This window comes from Dunckerocampus dactyliophorus, chromosome 1 (genome assembly GCF_027744805.1).
Source record: "Dunckerocampus dactyliophorus isolate RoL2022-P2 chromosome 1, RoL_Ddac_1.1, whole genome shotgun sequence".
Taxonomy (NCBI): domain Eukaryota; kingdom Metazoa; phylum Chordata; class Actinopteri; order Syngnathiformes; family Syngnathidae; genus Dunckerocampus; species Dunckerocampus dactyliophorus.
The window spans coordinates 18,494,861-18,514,576 of NC_072819.1; the positions used below are offsets into that span (position 1 = coordinate 18,494,861).

At 40.5% G+C, this 19,716-nt stretch overlaps 1 protein-coding gene across 2 annotated transcripts in view; it reads left to right on the top strand.

The window, feature by feature from the left end:
• Window positions 1-19,716, top strand: part of LOC129194286 (plexin-A1-like) — a 316,667-nt gene that overhangs the window by 172,099 nt on the left and 124,852 nt on the right. The gene's annotated exons all lie outside the window — the stretch shown is intronic.

Here is a 19,716-nt window from a genome sequence, read left to right on the forward strand (position 1 = left end):
TGATGAGATAATGTCCACCGCAGGAAGTAGTAAAACAAAAAACAACAACAAACTGTTCCGATGCTAAGGTGTGATTGTATATTATGTCTTATTATTGTCCACTATATTGGGTAATACAAGTGTAAAGGTGACTATAGCGGTGCTATTTCATGTCTAAAGGGTTCTAATGGTGTTAAAAACCGTATTTAGAAGGTCGTGAGTAGGTTTTCTATGCTCGAACTATGAAAAATTTCCATTTAGAAATAAGGAATCCTACTTCACGGAAATTCACTTATCACAGTCAAGTCTGGAACCAATTAACCGCAATAAACAAGAATGACTGTATACTTTTAAAGCGTGCCATTGTCACACAGAGAGAGAGAGAGACAGAGAGAGAGAGAGCACAATGCGCTTCCAATGCACTTTCATTTACATAATTGTTATTTCTGCATGTGTTTTGCTGCGATTTTAACACTGGTCAATGTATCTTGTCCGTGGAGCGTTCACACTGCAGCTAAAATGAAACAAATCGCACCAGGGTTCACTTGCAAGCGTTCCGAGATCCATCTCATGTTTAGAAATTTACTATGCCTAAGTTTAATTTGCAGTCTGAGGGTACATAGAGGGTAAAGTAGACTCACTGACCTTGCAGTTTAGTTTATATTTTGGACTCATCGAGTTTATTCTTCTTGCTAATTGTTTAGTCCTAACCCTTGATTTACAACTCTCATGTTGGCAAGCAGGCCTCATTTCTAAGGACTCGACTCAGTTTATCTTATGGAAGCAGCTTATGCTCGCAATGTTTCAGCCCAATCAAAAGCTCTGAAAAAAGGTTTCTTAATGTTTAAGTACAGCTCCTATGTTGAACTTCAGTGTGGCGTTTCCTCTAAATGTTTGCCAGTGTTATAGAAGAAAATATTTGGCTGTATTAAAATCTAGATTCCCATCATTTATACTCCGCTACATTGACTTATATCTGGTCTGACATCAAATAAATGGGAGCTGAGCCCCAGGACAGATGGAGATTTGGGCTTTATTTACAAGTAAGCAGAATATTCAATATTTTCATATCATAACAAATCACACATACAGCCCATGCACAAGTGTCCATCAAAAGCACTGCGAGTACTTAAGAGCCTTTACAACTTTCAGACCTTCATATTATTATTGCTTATCGCTTTTTTGATCTTCTCCCAAAAATAATAAACCTACATAACAGTTTGTCTTGGAATATACTTTCTTCAATAATTAAGACCTCTGGTAAGACCTGCATAATCAACGGGAAAACCAATACAGTTTTGAATCTTAATAGCTAAATGGAGAAATGGAGCCAAGGTTATAAAAAGCAATATTATCCTACATTGAGGAAGATAATGCTTATTTTAAATGATTCCCTATTAATGTATTCTTTGTATTAATTGTATTTATTTTTTTTCTAATGTAGTGTTTTTTTTCCTTTCCTTTACATTCCACTGCATAAGCCATTCCACTCTATCTATTGTTACACATTTTCTATTCTTTTCTCATTTTCATTACTGGTATCCTTCTGTGGTGGCATCACAAACATTTCTCAATGTGCACTTTAGTAAACGCTATACAGTTGGTCCTCGGGTTATGGCATTTCATGTTACGGCGTTTCGTGGTTACGAATACACTCCCACAAATGAATAAAAAACGTAATTTTGGTCTGTAAACATGAAACTTGCTCTAAAACTGTAACACTACGTGTGGCTCACACTACACCCAACACTGTTGCGACCATCTTTAAGGATAAAGATCATATTGTAACGTTTATCCAGATATTGTAAGAATAGCAGAGAGGTGGTCAATCGGTAATTCCTTTATTGCAAAACAATGGATCTGCTCCTTTGAAAGCAACAGTCATAATCAAGCAGTGTAGTGGTCTTATTGAGATGGAAATATTGCTCATGCCTTAATTCTTTATTATTATTATATCTTATTCTGCCGCAGCAAATGCAGGACAAACCGTGCAAAGAACCCCTGCATATGTTACATCATTGGAGAGGTCTTGATCATGGGTAGTGTGCAACATTTTGTGTAACTGTGGCAAAGTAATTGAGAAAAAAAAGCTTATTTTTTGGAACACTGGCATTTTATGTTATTTATTTGCATTGGCTTCCATCTTGTGTTTTTTAGGAACGTTACAGTCTGCCTTCTTCCATGACGTGGGGGCAAAGCTCAGCCTTTCGTCTGCTAGCTTAATGCTCATATCTCATGGAAAGTCCCATACACTGTCAAACCGAATGACATGGTGATCATTTGACCTGTAGAGTTTTTACAGGTTAAACATGTGCACTAAGCACACAAAACATTGTGTGTATTCAGATTGTTTAGATGTACATTGGCTAGCGATTGCTAGTTAGCACTGTTAATAATATACTTCATGCTATCATGCTAGGGGTTAGGCTAGTCACAATCTCAAAATTATTTTAGCATTTTATTTTATATTGTATGCCTGGAAGACCTCATCAAGGAGGCGTCCTGGAGGCATCCGGACTAGATGCCCGAGCCACCTCAACTGGCTCTTCTTGATGTGAAGGAGCAGCGGCTCTACTCTGAGCCCCTCCCGGATGACCGAGTTCCTCACCCGTTCTTAGGGTGAGTCCAGACACCCTATGGAGGAAACTCATTTCAGCTGCTTGTATCCGAGATCTTCTCTTTTCGGTCACAACCCAAAGCTCATCAGGTGAGGGTGGGAACATAGATCTATCGGTAAATTGAGAGCTTTGCCTTCTGGCTCAGCTCCGGTAGAGCGATCGCATTACTGCAGACACTGTGCTGATCCGCCTGTCAATCTCAGACTCCAACCTTCCCTCACTTGTGAGACACCGCGAGATACTTGAACTCCTCCACCTGGGGCAGGACCTCACTCCCAGCCTGGAGGGTGCAATGCACCCTTTTCCGACTGAGAACCATGACCTCATATTTAACCTGTAGCCCAGGTTCGACTAAAGGCGTGTGGCTTCTTCGGGCTGGGCCCGGTTGGGCGCCATGGGTGAAAGCCCGACCACCACACGCCTGCGAGCCTCCCCTGGGCCTGGCTCCAAGATGAGGCCCCAGTGTCCCACGTCCGGGTCAGGTGCGGTCCATCCTCTTCTGTTTGATCATAGGGTCTTCTTAATCACTCTTTGTCTGGCCCGTTTTCTAGAACCAGTTTGCCTTGGGAGACCCTACCAGGGACATATAGCCCCGACAACATACAGTAGCTCCGAGGATTACTCAGGCACTCCAACAAGTGTCTACTTATACAACAAACAGAGATGCTCCGATCAGGGTTTAATGCTGCCGATACCGATCATCCATGAGTGAGCTTGGCCGATACCGATCACACGGATTAACTGTAGATATTTCCTTTCTGATGCGTGCTGTTGGCCAGGGCCGCCGTTAAGACAATTCCAAAGGCCTCTGGCAAATAGGTAATTATTTTAAAAAAATTTACTTTTGGGTGGGTTGTTTTTTTGCCTTTATTTTTGTGAAAAGATTTTTGTACTATTTGACACATACTTGCATTTAATTTGATGCACGTTTTAGAGTAATATGAATAAAATGAATACATCAATAATAAAAATAAAAATATAATAAAATATAATAAAAATAAATAAATAAAATAATACAATAAATTGTTAAAACATTTTTTTTTAGTTCAAGACAGCAACATGAACAGAATAAAATAATACAAATAAATAGAAATCTGTAAAAGAGGATAAACTGAATGTCCAGGTTGCAGGGGTGTCCAACTTTCATCACTATTTGAGCTGTCAACTATTTGTGTTTTGTTTACAAATGGCAACATCTAAATTCTACAGTACTTTATTTTCCCAGCAGATCTCGCTTATATCTTCTTTATGATATGTTGTGCTCATTTGTCATTGTATAAATGCATAAAGTTTGAGTTGAACCGTTACAAAAAAAAAACTAATAAGAGTTGAAGTAAATATTCTTTGACCCTTTGGTGAGCTTCAGCTTCAAAATCAGCTGGCGATAGACCCCTGTGATAGTATCACCATCACAAGGCTGGGCACACCATGTGTTTATGTTCATTAAACAACCACACACAGATAGTGTTTTCAGGACGAGACATAATTAGTATAATGACAACAAAAAAGCAAACTTGTACGTAGCCCATGAATGTGATATCCACTTTTTGTGATGGGCTTTGAAAGGCATTTATCGGCATATGCCGATCACATGCTTATAACGAAAATCGGCAGATACCAATGGGTGGCCAGTCGATTAGACGGCGTACATTGCTAGTTCAGTGTCGCTAGTTCAGTCGTGTGTAACCTGAGGACCACCTGTATTTACAATCAACTTTTTGATCTCCTTCCTCCTCTACATTCTGCCTTTGCCTCTCCACATTGAATAATAGAAATGCCAAGTGACGACAGCTCAAACATAAAAAAGCTCATTTCCCAGCTTGACAGAGCAATTTAGCTTTTGCCATATTCACTCGCTCACGTAATTAAAAGGGGTTGGCTTGTACTATCTATGTAGCAGAGGTGACTCTAGCCTATACAAGCACACACACACGCACACACACGCACACAGTGAGGTAGTGTAATAGTGCCTGCTTTGTGGCCAAGAGCGACTTTTTGATTAGCTAATGCAAGATTTACATATGGCTATCTTTGTCTCACACACACACACACACACACACACTTCCACGTTTCCAGACTCTACATGTGTTTTATTGGTCATTTCCAGCAAATTCAGTGATGTCATATGTTTTTTTCAGCTCATACAAAGTGAACAATGACTTAAATCATTTTTACCACTGCATTTACCATTACCATTACATTACATGTTCCAATTGTGCAGCTCTAATAAAAAAAAAAGCGAGATAAAAATGATTTTTCATCTTTCATCACCCCAGTTCTTGATAATACAGGAATGGGTTTTCAGCCCTACTTTGCATGTTGTTATTAATGACATGGAATTACTGGGTAATGCTTCAGGTGGATTACTTCCATGTAATGTGTACATGTAATGCAGTGGTTTCCCAAACGTTTTACAGTCACGTACCCTATCAGACATTTGACATGAAGCCATGTACCCCCCTTTTTAAGCTTAATTATCTTGAAATATTGAACATAATTCATTGGTTAATTCATTTTATAGTAATTCCTGGTCAAAAATGTGTGTTTTTCATGGTCATATTTTGATACATACATGTAAGAAACACAATTCTACATATCATTTATTCCAGTCTTATGTTGGCATCCCTCCATTTGAATGAGTTGAATTTGAGCTTACATTTTTTGTCCACTCACAATGACTATGGTTTAAGTCTGCATATTCATTTAATACCTAATTGAAGGGGAAAGTTTAACAATAATGATAAAGCAGCGTCCAAAGTACAAAAATACACACAACCAACGATAAAGCCTCATTTTCGGGGGAATCCCCACTCACAGTGGCAGGTTTTCATCGCTGTGCCATGCGAGGATTGGAAAACCAATAGAAATGAAATCTCCAAGATTAAACATTCTTAATGCACAAAATAATCACGTATTTGTTCATATGATGCACACAGAGCAATGGACAACGTCATGCTCTGTCTCTGCTTCATTCTCCTTGCGCCGTGAGGCGTTCAGGCGCACTCGTAATTGTGAGTGTTCGGCGCTAATTGTTTTTCATTTTTATTCACGTACCCCCATGACAACTGGTAAAAATTAATGTACTAATGCCATAATAATTGGGTGTCACATATGCAGACATTTAGGGTAGCCAACAAAAACTATGGCCCTTAATAACCATTCATTTTGCAAAAGTCATTAATGTAAAAAAAAGTGAAAAAATATATAAATTTTTTACGAAAAAATGTAAATACTTCAATAGTTTCAACAAAAATCTAGTCCTCACATTGTATACACTTCAAAAATATGGCAACACACTAAGAAAGCTGATTTGTTAAATTAACTAGTGTAAATATATACATTGACTGATAATAATGCATATACAGTATAATAACATTTATGAGAGTGTATTTGTATGTTCCTCATCTTGTTGACTGTCTTGTTGATAAATATCGTATTCACGCGAATATAACAGTGCAGTTTTTCCCAAGCACATCAACCAATTGGCGGCAAACAACTTCTCCACCAAGCCATTCAGAGCTTTTCTTCCTGTCACTCACACACACCAGTGGCTTGGAGGAGGTGCAGCCGTGACATAGAGGTTCGCTGGAGAAAAGAAGTGTGTAAAGATTGCTAGCAAGTTAGCAAACAACATAGCAGCAGCAAGAAATAATTTTGATTGCAATCTGCCAGTTGTTAGTTCTGTTCCGTTGTTACTTTTTTTCTTTGACTTGGTCTTAAAGAATATTTTTTACTTTCATCCTCTTGTCTTAGCTAGTACAACTTCAGGAATTTACTCCCTATTAGCTGCAAATTATTCCAGGTTCTCAAAAGAACCCACTTGCCGAGTTCCACTAATTAGCTCCAAGGGAGAAGGTCCTTGGCTTGTAAAAAGAAAAAGGTGACCTCTTGGCAGCGTATAGCTTCAACTCTTCCTTTGTGGGGGATGCTCAGACAGTGACATAACAGTCTGAGGATGCACCTCTGTCTTATCGATTTAGCCAGCCGTCAGAAACGTGCAGGCTGAAGAAACCGTACGCCTGACAACACATTCAAGAGGTTTCTGCATTAAATTCACTCAGGATTCACTGCACTTGGAGGTCAGGAAAGGTCTTCTTTTGGTGTTTTTCCAACTTTAAAGTTGTTAAAAAACAGTTAGTGAAGGCAATAATGAGAGGGAGCAGAAATTTACTAGAATTGCCCTTGGCTCCACTGGCTAATTGTTTTTCTTTTTTTTAGTGGAGGAACGACATGTCTGAGCTGTTTTGTCTATGTTGAAGCTAGCAGTGAGGTGGCTTAAAGGAAAACTGCACTTTTTGGGGGATTTTTGCCCATCATCCACAATACTTATGTGAGACATGAACACAAACGTCTTTCTCTTTTCTATACCTTCTAAATATTGAAAAATTGCTAGCACGAGGCAACTAATAATGCAATGTAATGGGATTGACCTATTCTGCCTATAAAAGCCTGTATTAAAACACTTCTAAAAACTCGTTTTGTCATTTTATATACATGCTGTGACCATGTAGTAACATTTGCTCCCCCCCACAGAGAATAACGTTCCTGGGTGCTAGGCAGATCCGACTAGAATGAAAACACTAAGCCATTCTCATAGCTATGTAGCAGTAGTGCTAAACATTTCATTGACATAATTTCATTGAGCATAATAAAACAGTCACTTAGAGCAGTGGTCCCCAACCTTTTTTGACCCACGGACCGGCTTGTGTTCCCCCAAATCTCCCGCGGACCGGCTGGTGGGGGGATGGGAGGTTGGAGTGTGTGTGTGTGTGTGTGTGTGTGTGTGTGTGGGGGGGGGGGGGGGGGGGGGGGGTTGTCGTACATTATAGCGATCTAAGTTTTTCCAGAGAGATTATTACATCGCTGTTTGACGTGTGCGGTAAAAGGCAGTGCGCTAGCATGAATGAACTTGAGACAAATGTGCACATTAGCACTCAATAAGTCATCAAAACTTACCTTTATGCATTCCCACATAGTATCAGCATTTGACACCAAATATGAGGTGAAAGAAAAATGGTAAAAATACAGTAGTAGTTTATTTGTGCGGCATGAGATAAAGTTAGCACACACACAATGGACATGCGTCAAGTGAGACAGATGTAACAGAGAGAATCCGGCCACTTTTCAAAATAAAACCTAAAAAAAAAAAGAAAATGGAAATTATTTTTTTTCTGTGCGTCCCGGTACAAATTGACCCACGGCCCGGGGGTTGGGGACCACTGACTTGGAGTGTCTGTTTTCACTCGGATGCCGACTGATTGGATGGCTGTATCTTTCAGCACAAGACTTGCGCTCCCCCTTGAGTTGGTAAATTCAGCATAGTCCTCAGGCAAAATAAATGCTGAGTGCTAACGAGCATCTAGCCGAGTCTTCTTAGCGTTGTCATTGGTTTAAAGATACAGCATTTAATGCAGACGCAACACCATTTGGGAAATGTCCTTTCAGTCTCGTCTTGTCTTTCTTTTGGACTATTTGACAACACTATTTACTAAAACTTATCCTAAAATGTCACATAAGACAAGGTGTTGAACATGGTTGTATTTCATTTTGCAGGTATGTTGGGTTGAAATGAAACTCCCCAAACTTTCCCGTAATGGACATGGTGTGGGGAATATGACTAATACCTGATTAGAAGGAGACAGGAATGGAATAATGATTGAGAGGTTCTCTCGTCCAAGGCAGCCTATTTCTACTCTACCTTCTCCAAGGTTGTCTTGGTCTGTGTCTACTTTTTGATCCATGGCCTCATTTGCTGTGTTTTTTTTTTTTCTGTGTGACTGGCAAAATACAAGACAGATGGAACAGGAAAAGAAAGAAAAAGGGAGAGAATGTGAAAAGAAATAGGATCAAATGGATTCTAGCCGCCCATCCTTCTCTGTAGTGCCCCTTATCAAGTGGGTTCTGTAAGTTCAAGGTCCAGTGTTATTTTAATAACATATTAGAGTTTCAGCAAAATAGTGTCTGGGAAGTGTTGTGTGTTGTTGTCCAAAATCTAGCCTTGATGCTGGAAGTTAGACAGTTTAAAAGTACTTTCAGTAAGCCCTGTTTGAACACGCTGTTTTGTGCGTTTTGTGTCTTTAATACTAATGAGCTGTGTTTGTGGATGACTGTCTCCGACAAAGTGTGTGTCTCCAACAAGCGCTATTGTGTACTGGCTCCACTTTTTACTTATACACTGTAACGCTGCACTTCTCCAGCGTAACAGATGCCATACATCACATGCAACGTAACATGAAGGAGTGGGACAGGAGGACACAAACGTTAGGAACATTTGTGAGCTACAGTGCTAACATTACACTCACATTTTAACAGCAACGTTCGCCTGTTCGCTGAAGAAAAACAAAATGATCAAACTTATAGCTCGCACGTCTGTGGTTGATGCCTGTTGGCAGATCTCCAGGCTGTATTTTACAAACGGAATTACCGTAATATAAACTCCAACGGAAGTGCCGCAAATTTCTTTGCTGTGAACTACTACGAACACTAGGGGGCGATTATGGTCATTGGATCACTTTGTGTGTACAAGAAGATGAAGCTACATGCTATTAGCTGAGAAGCTGCCCTTGCAGAAGCCGTCGGATGATGTAACTTTCTACAGCTCTTCGTGTTGTTGGTGGTGTTTTAATGCGTGTTTAAGGTGTTCATGACACCAAAAAAACTGTGATTAAAACAAAACAAAATGAAAGCACTCACCACATTTGCATAGCTGAGACTGCTGTCTAAAATAAAGGATTTACATTATTTACACCGAACATGATTTGCGGAAGGACCGCACGGTGGCCTAAGTGGTTAGCATGTTGGCCACGCAGTCAAGAGATCTGGATGGACTAGATTTGAATCTCTGTTGGGCATCTGTGTGTGGAGTTTGCATGTTCTCCTCGTGTGTGTGTGTGTGAGTTTTCTCTGGGTACTCCCACATTCCAAAAACATGCATGTTAGGTTAATTGGCGACTCTAAATTGTCCATAGGTATGAATGTGAGTGTGAATGGTTGTTTGTCTATATGTGCCCTGCGATTGGCTGGCGACCAGTCCAGGGTGTATCCTAGGTACATCAGCTCCAGCATACCCGCGACCCTAATGAGGATAAGCGACATAGAAGATGGATGGATGATTTGCGGAATTTTGCACAACAACATTTAAGATGACAAACACATACCATTCCTTGCTTGGTCTGATGGCACAGTGTGATAGGGGCTGGAGTTACACACTGCATACAGACAGAAATAACAAAATACGGAAAATAAGCACCGTCAAAGTTGTTATGAATGAGCAGCATACAGCAAGTGTACCAAGCTCCATCTAGTTTACAGTGTGAGGTGTAAATGTAAATATTTATTCACTGTCGCACATAAATCACTGGATAATCCAGTGATTTATTTAAGTAATAAATAACTCACTTTAAATGAAATGTAAAGCAAAAAAAACATCAGCGTAAGAAAGTTAATTTAAATCATATTAATTTTGTTTTTTAAGTCACTTTTTTATCTCTCCCATGACATTAGCTCAATACAGCTAGCTTTCTTGGTTCACCATTATAGATAAACAAACTGCTTTACCATGGTGCTGGCTACAGCAATGCTTGTGTAGCTATTAAAAACACCAATAGTATATACAATAACTAAATTAATACGTTTTAATTGCAAAACTCATTAGCAAACCAGGTAGCTATTATTAGCTAGCACGCTAGCCATTGATAATGCTATCAAGCTAAAACATTATGACTAAACTTTACACAGCACAGCATTAATAAAGTTAACCTACAGTCAAACAATGACGTGGTATCTGAATGGGATAAATTATATTAAATCAGGACTTCTGTCTCACACAGAGGAAGGAGTATTTTTCTGACGTTCTGTGCACTTGCCCGCCACTGTTTGAGAGGGGCTATTTAGGCTCAATATGGCAGACGCAGTAATTGATGTCAGTATTTATTTTCACTTATAATTTTATTGTATAACGTGGTGTGATTTGTTCGGAGTGCAAAAGAACAGAGAGAAAAAAAAAACAAAAACTTGCCCCCGTTTTTTTCCCCCCATGTATCACATGGTCATGCTTTGATAGAACTATAAGAAACATAGCCTGCATGTTGTAGTTTTCAATAAAAGAGATTTGTTGTCTTAATTTGAGTGGAGTATATTTCTTAAAACAAGATGAGTCATCTCTTACACGTACAGTAACACAGCAGCTTCAAAACTAGATGACGTGTCAAGGAAAGCTTGTTTCATCTGACATATGACTCAAAACAAGATGTTTTCAAGACCCTTTGACTTAACAATATTTTCAAGCTCTATTGTCTAAAAACAAGTTCTTAAAGGGGCCTTCTTATGGTTTTCCTCTTTTCTTACCTATACTATAAATGTTGTTACATGCATTTGCATTGCTTTTGTAAGTGTTCCCTGAAAGCAGTTTTGGATGGATCTGCACGCTGTGTTTTAATGATTTTTTTAACATCATGTTCCACTGACAGGCTGCACGGTGGTTTAGTGGTTAGCACGTTGGCCAACACAGTAACAACCTGGAGATCGGGAAGACCTGGGTTCGATTCTCCCCTGGGCATTTCTGTGTGGTTAGGGTTAGGTTTTCTCCGGGTCTGGTTTTCTCCGGGTACTCCGGCTTCCTCCCACATTCCCAAAAACATGCAGGTGAGATTAATTTGCGACTCTAAATTGTCCATAGGTATGACTGTGAGTGTGAATGGTTGTTTGTCTATATGTGCCCTGCGATTGGCTGGCGACCAGTCCAGGGTGTACCCCGCCTGTCGCCCGAAGTCAGCTGGGATAGGCTCCAGCATGCCCCCGTGACCCTAATGAGGATGAAGCGGTATAGAAAATGGATGGATGGAAGTTCCACTGACGTCAACCCAACCCGGACGTCCTTATACGGGCATGCTCAGCACCCCCGCTCTTCTTCGCTCTGATCACGGTGTTAGCATGTCGAGCAATGGCTCCCAGGAAATGTTTGTTGTGGTGTGCCTAAAGAAGCGAGCATCAGGCAGAAGTGGTTGGAGTTGCTGATTCCCGGCCAGCAAGAGAAAAATATGCTCATCTGTCTGGACTGTTTTGTGAACATGGGGCGAAGCTGGACTACCTGCCAAGCTGTCGCTGAAGTCCGACGCCTTTCCAAGGTTACTTGGTTGTGTTGAAGAGTCAGAGAAGCAAGCTTTAAGTAACAGTTTATCAATGTCCTAACTGTGTTTATTTTGTGTAAGTAACCGGGTAAAAGGGTTCGGCATATGTCCAGAAGTGGGCGCGTTTTGGAGTGTGACCAATCACAGCGCAGTGGCCTCGGCGGGAGGCGTACCTGGAGGAGGGCCGTGGGTGGAGTAAATTATGCAGACCGTTTGGATGGGAGGCAGGAAAACCAAGGAAACACTGCAGGAAAAGGTGCAAAGTTTGGAAGATCTGAAAAGCTTCCTGTGCGGGTTATCGTGTGTAGCTGTTTTATAGAACTCCAAAACGCAATACAAAGGTCAGAAAATGAGTATAATAGGTCCCCTTTAATGTTTCACTGAAAAATTACTCTTATTATTATAACCTTTTCCACGGTCAATCGGTTTGTTGGTTTTTTACTTTTTATTTCCATCTGCGGGACAGTAACATTTGTCCCGCAAAGTTTGCCAACGCATCTGACGAGGCAAATGGTGTCTTTTAGGAATGTGAACAAGCTTACTCTGTCTCCTCGAGTGTTCCATCAAAAACCTTCAACACAACGAAATATAAATTTAAATAAATATAGAACCGTCACTTGCTCCGTCTCCTCCAAACAAGGAAGAAGTGACAGAAATTATAAAAGATAATAAATATTTCAACATTTGCTCACACATCTAACACAGGAAATATACCTTTTAATGTATTTTTCATAACGAAAATAACAAGACTAACGTGTTTTGGTCTCATGAGCACTTTAAATGACGTCTGCTTTGGTTGTTGTGGTTATGATGCTCCTCAGAAGCATACAAAGAAATCGCCATTGAGGTAGATTGAGTTTACTATTTAAATACAAACTATTTGCTACGTAGTGAATGATTTTTAATTGCTGGATTACATGTCAATAACATCCAAATTGTTGTATATGGACATTCCAGGCTTCTTTTACTAAATAAAGTATGACTAAAGATGTTGGCTGTGAATGTTCTTTCTCAAAAACTTTTAATATTATCTACCGATCTGTTGTTGTATACTTATCACTGACTAACGAAATACACACGTATAATTTTCAGTCGATTTTAATTCATTTGTGAATACAAAAATCACGATAGTCAAAGCAACTGTCTGACCCACAGACGGCTTCCCAAATGCGCTTCTGGTCAATTTCTCCCTGTATTTATAGCCAAATTCTGGCCTAGCGGACCCAAGCGTCCACGAACTTGCGTCTAGCGGCGCCAAACTTTGACTGGGCGTTGTTGGATCAGTGATGAACTTTGCCGTGGCGGAAAATTGGCCGCTCGTAATATTTTGTGCACCTCAAAACTTTCGTAGCGGTAGGATAGACCATCAGCGGTGGCCGAGCAGATACGGCGTTGCCTTAACGGGGTCCAACTTCTGTTAAACGGTGGTGAACGACCTGTAATTTTTTTCACCGCTCCAGGAACGCTACAGCAAAGTTCAGGCGGTGTGACCGGGCTTGTAATACGACTGATCTTCCGCTGAAGTGTTGTAGAAGCATTGTCTGATATTATTTTTCAGTCCGAGTCTGGTCACAGACCTGTCATCGTGTATAAACCGCACCCCAATTTTTTGCTTCTTAGAGGTGGAAAAAAAGTGCGGTTTATACACGGTGCTTCACGGTATACTACATTCATACAATAATATAATATAATAAATATACTAAATTTAAACAATAAAGTCATACAAAATGTCCATAAATTCACATATTCACTTTGGGTTACATTGGATTCTAAAGGAATTCTCACATGAACTCAGTTACCATCAATGGAATCATGCACCTATGGTCCCTTGTATGTTTGTTTATATGATAGACTTTGAAATGGACTTCCAGATACCATAAGAAGCCATTCATCATGCCTCTGTTGTGCAATGATTGTACACAGATGGTGCAATTACAGTAGCTGTGTCTAGCATGCACTGTAGGCGCCTCACTTGTGGACTGAACCATCATGCATAATTTGCTTTGTGTGTCTGTTGATGGAGGATCCCCTTCCATTCATCCATCCTATCATCTAACGCTACCTGAATTGCATCTCTATCCCAAACATGTGAGGTTATGTATTTGTAATAAACATTGCCATTATGTTTCTCATACCAGGCTATATCCTGCATTTATATATACATTATGCAATATTTTAGTCAGTTGTTAACTCCTATTGATTTATTCATTTATCTTTAATCATTTTATTTTTAATGTATTTTATTCTATGTATTTATTTGTATTACTTTATTCGTAACAGTTTTTCTATCTTCTTCTTTTCCTTTTGTCATTGCATGGGTTATCCATCCGTTGTTACACATTATCTATTCTTTTTTCACTTCCTGTATTTAAATGGTAACATTTAAATACAGGAAGTGAACAAACTATCAGTAATTGCTGATACACGGAGAAAGGGTAGGATTACATAAGCTCTGCTTCATCCTGTTCCTTTTCAGACATGTTGAATTGTGCAATTGTAAATGTGATGTGCTTTAATGTAAGTTTGTTAAGTATATTTCCAAACAAATAAGATCATTACCATGACTACACTGCTGGTGTCGTTTTCTATGCTTACAGCTACCTGATGTTCTAATCGCTGCTCCGCTAGTGTCCACAAATGAATATCTTTGCAGACGTAAATAAGTACGGGATGGAAATGCCATATTTGATACAGCGAGGCTGCTTCACACTTATTGTCTAAGACACAAGGCGTGCGCTTTCCCACCCAGCCCATTATCTGTTTCCTCAAACTCAATAATTGAACCTTTTCATCATCCACCACCCAGTCACTAAACCCCATTGTATTGCATTCTTTTAGCACGTTGTGCGTGAGTGTGACATGTTTTTGTGTGTGTGTGTGTCTCTCCTCACTCTAACAGACTGTAATGCTAACATGGTATTTGTGCAAGCGCAAGTAATGACAGTAATCTCCTGCCATTTGGTGTCCTGTGAAAAGGGACGTGCTTGGTAATGGTTGCATTATAATAGTTATCAGACGGTGGCAGGTCACTATTATCAAGCTATGAATCCACTGTAAGCTATGGTTGTATAGTCTGAGAATGAAGAGAAAGATGCATTAGTGGCATTTAGCTGATATGTGTTGTTTGTGTGAAAGCTGTCAGTGGCTGTTATTTGAAATAGCCTCAAATTTGGAAAATGTGCCTTTTGCTTTTCCTAAAATGTTTTTGCTGCATTTTGTTTGTGAAACAAATGATTGGAATGGTGTTTTAAGACTGTTCTGTTGAATTTGGCTTATTTGAGGATGTATTGTGAAAATGACTCATGACTGTACATGACTGTACGCGTGTTCATCAAAGAGTATGACACTTCTTATGACGATTATGATGCTAAAAATATATGTCTTTCAAATCTCTGATACAAATATGATACAACATTGACTTGTTTGATAATTGTGTGATATGTGTACAGTATGTGATGAAGTATGGAACACATATGTAAACAAGATGGCCACAGCGGTCCGTGGTGAGCAGAGTGGCATTACCGCAAGCGTCTTCATCACATACACATGAATGCACTGGCGATTGTGCGCAGAGATATGGCAGGATATACTGTAAATACAATGCCAAGTGTTTTGTGAGGTCAATTTTTTTAAGGAGGCTTTTTTGTGACGCGTATGTATTACTCTTTTGAACACATATCGTTTTGAGAAGCCAAAGTCTTTACTTAAATGGCTCCAGCAACTAAGCGGAACTACGTTCCTCATCACGGATTTCCGACCAGAAATGGACTCACAAGACCAATTGCGGGACTAAGTCACTGTTGCTGTCATACACTGCTGAAGGGGATGTCATACAACTTCATGTAAAAAAATCCGAACTATCCCTGTAATAACTAGCAATAGCGATAACAACAATGTTAAGCAAAGACTACCTTCACAAATAGACATCCTCCAAGCCATAATTTTACTATGGTGCCCTTTACTTGGCGTGGCATTGTATGAAGTTCTTCTTCATATCCGAGTTTTCAGATTTGTACCCGTAGAAATGATTTTAACTTTTCATCTTATCTTCCACTTGCAGACACACACGTGTCAGCCAGTCGCAATCTGGCAGATAGAATGGAATCATCTGTGATGTTTATCTGAATAGTTTGGAGTGCTACGGCACTTGTTACAAGAAATCTACAGACATTCAGCAAACATTTCTTCCTTTTTGTGTTCAGATGAGAGTCCCTCAGTGGAGTATTCAATTAAATAATCAGCTGAAGGCCAGATGTTAACATTTTTGCTTGCATGGCATTTATATACTGCATTATACAAATAATGATATCCTAACTGTTGACCCTTCATTTATCTATTACCACACTGACCCGAATATAAGACAACCCACATCTCTCCAAAGTCACTGGTGTGTGTGAGTGGCAGGGAGAAAAGCTCTGACTTCCTTGGAAAGAAGGACTTTCCCAAATCACTGGACAGGACAGTGTTGAAATAAATAACATTTTAAAAGTCCAAAAAAAGTGCAATGGTTTACATTTTTGCACATTTTTCTTAAAAAAAATGTCCTTCTATATGCTTATGACTAAGTAGGATTTGAACGTTTACAAAAACATTGTGTTTGCCTTGAAACAAAATATAAAGATATAGCAAAAATATATACATACCTCAAACACTAGTTGGAAGTCTGTTTCATCATCTGCCACAACCTGCCTCCAAATCTGGATTTTTTTTTTTTAACTTTTAAACAATAGTCACTACCAATTTTATGATGTGTTGCACTGTATGCAAAGCATTTTGTAGCAAAACATGGCGGGTTCAGGCTTACCCACAAGTAGCTATAGAGTATATAGTTCAACTTCTGGTCTGGTGATGTTTTATTTATTGCCTCTGCTCTCGCAGGTTGGTTTTACTAGTGTTTGTGTGTTTCTGTGCCACTAGCATTACTCAAAACATTGTGAACGGAAGCAATTTGTCGTGTGGCTGCAGTATAGCGAGGTCTGTGCATGTTGTGTTACTCTTTACTCATTATTTATCTTTGAGAAAAGCCCACGTAGTATGTCTTTGGTTTGGTGTGGTGTGGTTCATTTGTTATATACTGTACGTACTTAACAAGTTACATGAAGGAACATCATGTGGTTGCATTTCCACAATTTAACATGTAGGAGTAGGAAGAATCAGAGTTCAATTAATCCTTCCCCTTCTCCATGTATTGTAGAACGGTAGGGCAAACTCCCAAGTACCTTCCAGTACCCTTGCAAGGGTGTAGAGCTGGTCCAGTGTTCCGCAACCACATTGCACCTCCTGTAGCTGAGGTTCGACTAATGGTCGTACCCTTCTCTCCAACACCCTCGAATAGACTTTCCCAGGGAGGCTGAGGAGTGTGATTCCCATATAGTTGGAACACACCCTCCGGTCACCCTTCTTGAAAAGGGGGACCACTACCTTGGTCTGCCAATCCAGAGGTACTGTGCCCGACTTCCACACAATGTTGAAGAGACGTGTCAGCCAAGAAAGTCCCTCAACATCCAGAGCCTTGAGGAATTCAGGGTGAAACACGTCCACCCCCGGAGCTTTGCCACTGGGGAGCATTTTGACTACCCCAAATACCTCAGTCACGGTGATGGAACTGTCCACGTTCGTGTCCTCAGACTCTGCTTCCTCTATGGAAGGTATGTCAGTGGTATTGAGAAGGGCCTCAAAGTATTCTTTCCACCGTCCGACTATATCTTCAGTCGAGGTCAACAGGCCCCGGTCCACACTGTTTACAGTGGGGAGCACTGCTTCCCCTTTCTGAGGCGCCGGACTGTTTGCCAGAACCTCTTCGAGGCCGACTGAAAATCGTGCTCCATGGCCTCACCGAACTCCTCCCACACCCGAGTTTTTGCCTCAACCTCCTCCGTGCCGCTTGGCCTGCCGGTACCTATTAGCTGCTACAGGAGTCCCACAGGCCATCCATGCCGGATAAGACTCCTTCTTCATCACCAGGTGGTGATCAGTTGACAGCTCAGCCCCTCAGTTTACCCGCGTGTCCAGAACATGCAGACGCAGGTCTGATGATACAACTAAAAAGTCGATCCTAGAACTGCGGCCTAGGGTGTCCTGGTGCCAAGTGTACTTGTGGACATCCTTATGCTCGAACATGGTGTTTGTTAAGGACAAACTGTGGTTCGCACAGAAGTCCAACAACATCTCACCGCATGGGTTCAGATCGGGGATGCCGTTCCTCACAATCACGCCACTCTAGGTCACACTGTCATTGCCCACATGGCCGTTGAAGTCTCCCAGTAGCACGACAGAGTCACCAGTTGGGGTGTTCTCCAGCACCCCTCTGATGGACTCCAAGAAGGCTGGGTACTCTAAACTGCTGTTCGGCGCGTACACACAAACGACAGTCAGGACCCTTTCCCCAACCCAAAGGCGTAGGGAAATGAATCTCTCGTTCACCGGGGATGGCTCCAACACAGAGGCACCGAGCCAGGGGGCTATTAATAAGCCCCCACCAGCTCGCCGCCTCTCCCCTGCAGCAACTCCAGAGTAGAACAAAGTCCAGCCCCTCTGGAGGAGTTTGGTTCTAGGACCCTAACTGTGGGTCGAGGTGAGTCCGAATACATCTAGTCGGAATGTCTCAACCGCTTGCACAAGTTCGGGCTCCTTCCCCACCAGAGAAGTGACATTCCATGTTCCAAGAACCAGATTTGGCCGCGGAAGACCAGGTCGCCCAGGCGCCCTCCCTCGACCACCACCGAAAACACATTGCACAGGGACCTTATGCTTGCCTCCACAGGTGGTGGGTCTACGGGGGGGGGGGACAAGATTTCTCGTTCAGAAAAAAACTGTCACGTGATAATAAATAAATAATTTAATGATACGATAAATGAAAATTCACTCATTAATTTTGCCGGCCTCCATATATTTCCATGTACATTTGTTTATGTTTTCCTCGTCTCTCACCTCCAAATAGGTAGGAAGATGGTTCACTTTGTGCATTGGTTCAGCACATAGAACAATGGCGAACAGCAAAACTTCTTGTCAATCATACAGTCGCTTTGCCTCTGGGGGGGAAGGCAGGGCCGCTAGCATACAAACACAGCAAGAATGGAGCTTTGTGAGGAGCAACGCATGGTAACGCAGTAGAAGTTAGGAGGGAAAAGGATGCATGCAAAGCCAAATGCCACAGCCCTCCTGGGGGGAATATTAATAAGCAAGGTGAGCCTATCAACACGAACGAGCCGGTACACCAAATTTTTCAAAAGTGGTACAAACATAAAAGGCAACAACCTCGCCCACCTCAAACATATCCATCCGACCCAGTTTTACCCGACATAGCCACCTGACCCAGATGCAGAGCCTTCGTCCCAACTGTCAACACTCACTGAGATGTTTAGTAAAGTAAATACAAACGGAACAGCGCAAAATTGTATGCATTCACAGAAAGTCATGCCAAAAGAAATGCTGCTCATTAATCCAGTTGAAAAGCCAGCATTTCAAGAAATGCTGCAAACTTTAGACACTACAAATTGCTTCTGAGAAAATAATGTCTCAAATGGAAATTCCACAACTGAAGTGAAAGATTAAAGGATTAGAGGATTAAAGAAATTATTCTATTTTATAATTATTGTTATTATTATTATTATTATTTTTATTATTATTATTATCATTATTATTATTATTATTATTATTATTAAGATTTATTATATATTATTACTCACATTCGTGGTTTATTTGGTTTATAAAAATGTTGACAATAATGTTGTTTAGCGTCAATGAACTTTTCAAAACGCACCTGCATTGTTTTGTGACTAAAATAAAAAAAGTTTGTTTGTCCGGTCATATTTTTTCATTGTACTTTTCTTAAAAATTAATGTTGTCTTGTCTCATTCTCGTGGACCCAATCTCATGCATCTTCCCGTCTTGTGACACCCTACTAATAAAAGAATGTAGAGGATTTAGAGGTGGTCAATTCAGCCACTGTGTGTGTGTGTGTGTGTGTTTACTTATGTTAAATGCACTAT